The sequence below is a fragment of the Zingiber officinale genome, chromosome 9A (assembly GCF_018446385.1).
Source record: "Zingiber officinale cultivar Zhangliang chromosome 9A, Zo_v1.1, whole genome shotgun sequence".
Taxonomy (NCBI): Eukaryota; Viridiplantae; Streptophyta; class Magnoliopsida; order Zingiberales; family Zingiberaceae; genus Zingiber; species Zingiber officinale.
In genome coordinates, this window is record NC_056002.1 from 88,350,428 (window position 1) to 88,356,816 (window position 6,389).

Consider the following 6,389-nt stretch of genomic DNA (forward strand, 5'->3'; position numbering starts at 1 on the left):
AGGAGTTTTTTATACCTTATTTGGTCTGTGTACTTTGATTTGATTCACTTCCCGATGGTACATATTTTACATGTATATGGATTATTGCTATGCTGCTCAGTATTTTTCCATGCTTAGTATCATGCACCATTCGCATGATTGCATGTTGTGCCATAGTCTGCTCTATTATTGTCGAGCACATCGCCAGTTACATGTATCGGTACACACCACCACTCATGAGTTAGTGGTAGATCAGACAGGTGTATAACAGTTCTGTTATTTGGCTTCGTTGGTCTGTTGACTCAGCGTGGTAGCCGGCAAACAGTTCTGCTCTGTTTGGCTCCGCTGGTTTAGTGTAGCAGCGTGGTAGCCGGCAGGCGGTTGGACTCTGTTTGGCTCCGTTGGTCCGCTCATAGGTAGTGTGACGCAGTGTGGTAGCCGACAGAGATACCTCCCTATCATCGTGTACCGGGAGATGAGAGCATTGCGCTCCCCCACTTATGATTTGAGGTAGGAGGATAGGCGTACTCCAACAGCATCCCGTCCACTCGGTCACTCATCAGGAGTAGTGATGTCAGAGTGCACGGTTGTCACAGCCCTACCCACTCAGTCTCACCATTGTGTGTGAGATGGCTGACTGGCATCAGGGGTGACCATAACATTTGCATCATATGCATGATGCATTTATTGCTTGTGTTTGCTGCATTTACTTGTTGCATTTATATGGATGCATATGATTGACATACATATAGGATTTATGACACTCTCGGTCTGATGACCTATTGTACTTATACCTTGGTCCTGGTTAGTACAGTTTTCTCCTGTATTCCTCAGTTGCATTTATCTTTCTTGTATCAGGAGACTATACGCATGATTAGTGCTAGTTGTTATATTCTTTATTATGCATATCAATTGTTACCCGCTGAGTGTTGGACTCACACCCTCCTCCGTTGTTATTTTCAGGTTGATGTTGTCCGGAGAGAGTTCTAATCGCTAGTCCCCTGCAGACCACAAGGATATTGTTGGTCTTTTGGTCTTCTTACTTAGATTATGCTAAACTTGTTCTGTTTGATGGTATGGACATTGTATGGATTTTTTGATATCGATGGATTTGGTTTGGATTTGCTTTTACTACATGCCTGCCTAGATGGCAGAAGAGGTAAGTTGATTTTATCGTCGGATTTAAGCTTTATGAGTGTAGTGGAGTAGGAATATGTTTTGAGCTTTATGGGTGTAGTTGAGTAGGGTTGTTTTTGAGTCATATTATCACTGTTACAGTTTGTTAAATTATTAACTGCGTGTGTGATTGTTTACATTATTGTTATTGTTTCTGCCGTGTTGGTCGAGGTATATGTGGCCCAGAGGGCGATGTAGAAAGTTTCAGATTGTCCGCCGTACAGGGGAGATGCTGCCGAAATTTCTTCGGACAGGGACTCCTCTGGGGCGTGACAATTTATTTGGTATCAGAGCAGGTATACGATACTTGCTATGTGTTCTGGATTTTTGAGATTTATCTGATACCAATTTATTTGGTATCATCAGAGCGGATTATGGATACCTGCTTTTAGTATTCTAGATATTTTGTGCTAACCCAAGTTTGCGAGTCAAACTGGGTATTTATTTTGGTTGCACGGTTTTTCAATTACGTATATGTTTTGGACTTCCGTTTTGGATTTATATTGATTTCCGGTGATTTTCTCGTACGGAATTCCGAGGTCAATTTGGGGACTGGACAGCGACGGAACATCTCCAGACAGCAATTAGGTATGATGTTATTTTGGTAATTGTTGATACTTGTAGTAATATCTGTGATATAATTTAACATATATGAGGAGATTTACACGTATTGCTGCGAGACGTGGTGCTGGACGGCCACGTACGAGGACTTGGGGATCTCTGGATATGCTAGAGATGCCTACTGGGGTTGAGCCTATCAATCAGAGACAGACTCAGGATACTGCGGGCGCGTCGGGCTCTCATATCCCGATGGCTCCTTTAGAGGTACCTACCTCGGTTGTACCGACTGTACCCACACCTACCGTATTTACGGTACCACCAGGGGTACTACTAGCATACCCCGCACCTGCTCCGGCCCAGCCTACGGTGTACCCGGCACCACCACTACCTAGACCTATCGGGTACCCGACACAAGTGGCAGGCTCCTGCCTAGACACAGCCGTCGCAGGCAGTGTTACCACCTTTTACTCCGCCAGAGACTGGGCGTATTCATGCGGGCACCAGAGAGGATGTGCAGCGAGCCGACAGATCCGTTTTCCGTGGTATGATTTCTATGTATGCCTTATCTGCAGATATACTGATAGATACTGGTAGCTCGCATTCTTTTATATCTCGTACTTTTATGCGGGAGATTGGTACATTACCCACTTGCAGACTGCAGCAACTGACTGTCTCTCTACCCTCCAGTGACACCATGGACGTCACCCAAGAGTTTAGAGGTTGTCCGTTAGATTTTGGCAACTTAATACTTACGGTGGATCTATTCTTTGGTGATTAGATTTCAGATTTATTGTCAGGGATCTTATGGTTAGGAATGTCTTTAGTATGGACATTGTGAGTTATTGATTTTACCATTAGAGCTTGCAGAGTCTTAGATGTTTTCAGGGACTTGATGGTTTTGGTATTCGTAGGATGTTTGGATCAGTTTCCATTGTTCTTGTTGACAATGTTGTAATCTATTTTTGATACGAGCTCGATACCCCTATCTTTTCACTTGAGGTACGTGATTTAATTTATCATTCAACATTTTGTACTCTTTATACCTGTTGTTAGTATTTGCTGATGGTAGATAACGAAATTTAGAAACCAAAGTTTATTAGTGAGGGAGAATGTAAAATACCAGAAAAATGACGGATAATAATAAGAGAATTTTTCGAAATTTTTAGAAATTTTTCGGGAATTTTTCGGAGCCATATGGACAAGTTTACGGGGATAAAAGTGGGTCCCGAAAAGGTCTGTTTAGGCTACCCCATTTAAGCGAGGAAAAGTTATTTTTCTTTTCCTTTTTATTCTCTATTTCTTTTGTTCTATTTCTTATCCTCCTCACGCCGAACCTGTGTCGTTCCTTCTTCTTCTCCGCGCGCTCAAAGCCGAAGCCCTAACCGGCGCTGCACGCGGCAATTACTCCCCTTCCTCACGATTAAGGCTCTCGGCCAAGGGAAAGCCTCGCCTCCGCTTGACACTTCTCCCTCTCATCTTCCTTGCGTGCCGCGCCACCTAATTCCTCTTTGTTGGCGGCTGATCCCTCTTCCTCCTCCCTCACGATGCCTCTGCCTTGGAGTCCGCCGCACGCAGCAGCGCCGACGTCGATTCCTTCTCTTCCTCACTTCCTCCTGAGCCGCACTCAGCGCCACTGACTCCTCTCGGCCGATTCTCTGTGCCGGCACCCGAGCCCTAGCGCTGACCGCCGTCCCTCTCTGCCCTAGCCTCTCCACCTCCGCACACCACTGAGAGCCAACCCTTTCTCTGCCCTAGCCGAGCCTCGCACTTGTGTGAGTTGCTGCCCTGGGTTCTGCCGAGCCTCCCTTTCCTCTCTTCTCCTCTGCCCTAGTTTCCTGGTGTCGCTGTCTCTGTACCACACTGTCGCTTGCCACCAGGTCCAGCCGAGTCTTGTTGATTTTGGGGGTAAGATATGAGGTGTGGAATTAGGGTTTTGGTTTGATTCCTGTGGTTGATCTCAGTTCTTGATTCTTGCTTGGACAGTCGGTGGAGTTTCCTGCTTGAGCAGCAACCTCTGTCTCCAGCAGAATCTTTGGTCCAGCAACCCTAAGGTAAGGGTTTGGAGTGTGGTTGAGTTGACACATTCTTGATACATATTGTTTTAGGTATAAATTATTAGATATACATAATTGTTTATGTGGATTGAATTAGGTATGATTTTGATTTAATTTAGGCAAGTCGAGGAGGTTGGTTTAGGGTTTTGCCCTAAATAGTTCTTAAGAATTTTATTCAGCTAGTTGTGTAAATTGTAGCTAAATAAAATATATTTATATCGGTGACACAGGACTTTGACGCGAGACGAGTATCTCGACGTCCAATTTGGACTAGTTTGGACATTTCAATTGAAGGTGGGTACTTTGACTTATGTCTTTTGATATGCATAATAATGTTTTTAACATATAGCAATGATTATGTTTCTCATTTGCTTCGGTTGATCACTACCCGATCTATTGAATGCTTGTTTGTTTGTTTTTATGCACATTATGTTAGTATATATCTGATTATGCCTATTTATAGAGGTAGTGACACAACCATGTTCTTTATCATGTTCAGGACCTAGGGTTTTTGATACCTTATCTGGTCTGTGTACTTTGATTTGATTCACTTCCCGATGGTACACATTTTACATGTATATGGATTATTGCTATGCAGCTCAGTATTTTGCCATGCTTAGTATCATGCACCATTCGTATGATTGCATGCTGTGCGATAGTCTGCTCCATTATTGTCGAACACATCGCCAGTTATATGTATCCGTACACACCACCACTCATGGGTTAGTGGTAGATCAGACAAGTGTGTGACAGTTCTGCTGTTTGGCTCCGTTGGTCTGGTAACTCAGCGTGGTAGCCAGCAGACAGTTCTGCTCTGTTTGGCTCCACTGGTTTAGTGTAGCAGCGTGGTAGCCGGCAGGCGGTTAGTCTCTGTTTGGCTCCGTTGGTCCGCTCATGGGTAGTGTGACGCAGCGTGGTAGCCGGCAAAGATTCCTCCCCGTCATCGTGTACCGGGAGATGAGAGCATTGCGCTCCCCTACTTATGATTTGGGGTAGGAGGATAAGCGTACTCCGACAACATCCCGTCCACTCGGTCACTCATCAGGGGTAGTGATGTCAGAGTGCACGGTTGTCACAGCCCTACCCACTCGGTCTCACCATTGTGTGTGAGATGGCTGACTGGTGTCAGGGGTGACCATGACATTTGCATCATATGCATGATGCATTTATTGCTTGTGTTTGCTGCATTTACTTGCTGCATTTATATGGATGCATATGATTGACATGCATACAGGATTTATGACACTCTCGGTCTAACAACCTGTTGTACTTATACCTTGGTCCTGGTTAGTACAGTTTTCTCCTGTATTCCTCAGTTGCATTTATCTTTCTTGTATCAGGAGACTGTACGCATGATTAGTGCTAGTTGTTATATTCTTTATTATGCATATCAGTTGTTACCCGCTGAGTGTTGGACTCACACCCTCCTCCGTTGTTATTTTCAGGTTGATGTTGTCCGGAGAGAGTTTCAGTCGCTAGTCCCCTGCAGACCATGAGGATATTGTTGGTCTTTTGATCTTCTTACTTAGATTATGCTAAACTTGTTCTGTTTGATGGTATGGACATTGTTTGGATTTTGTGATGTCGATGGATTTGGTTTGGATTTGCTTTTACTACATGTCTGCCTAGATGGTAGAATAGGTAAGTTGATTTTATCGTCGGATTTGAGCTTTATGAGTGTAGTGGAGTAGGAATATGTTTTGAGCTTTATGGGTGTAGTTGAGTAGGGTTGTTTTTTAGTCATATTATCACTGTTACAGTTTGATAAATTATTAACTGCGTGGGTGATTGTTTACATTATTGTTATTGTTCTGGCCGTGTTGGACGAGGTATATGTGACCCAGAGGGCGATGTAGAAAGTTTCAGATTGTCCGCCATACAGGGGAGATGCTGCCGAAATTTCTTCGGACAGGAACTCCTCCGGGGCGTGACAAAACTTGCATTCCGGGCTCCCGGACTCCATTTTCCAGCAACTTCATTTCCCTGCAAGAAAATGTTTGTCCAAAGCATAAATGCAAAATATCCTGCAAAACATAGTGTTAGCACAGTTTATGATAAAAAAGGATAGTAATTAGAATCTAGTCACGATCTTGACTTAGATATTCGAAACGGATCTAAGTCGGATCAATACCAAATGTTCCCTTCCTGGGAACGTGTCCTCACAGTCACTCCCCTCCAGTGACCTATCTTCACTTTCCTGCCAAACGTCTGGTCAGCCCTTCGACCCGTCTGGACTTCGTGTCAGCCATCCGGTCAGCTCGTCGACCTAGCCGGACTTCATGCCAAACGTCCGGTCAGCCCATCAATCCATTTGGACTTCGCGCCAGCTATCCGGTCGACCCGTCGACCTTGCTGGGCTTTGTGGCAGACATCAGGTCAACCCGTCAACCTGTCTGGTCTTCTCTTTCACACTCGATCAGAGTGTTAGATAACAATGAAACTAACTTAACCTATTTTATCATTCATCAAAACTTGAGTTAGACCGTTGGTGTTAACCGCACCAACAGTGCGAGCTTCAACCTTCACTACTTCCAGGTTGCACCTACGTGCCATTAGCTGATCTCCTTTCACTTCGTCGACAGAGTCATCTATCAGAAATTTAATCTTCTACAGAATGTG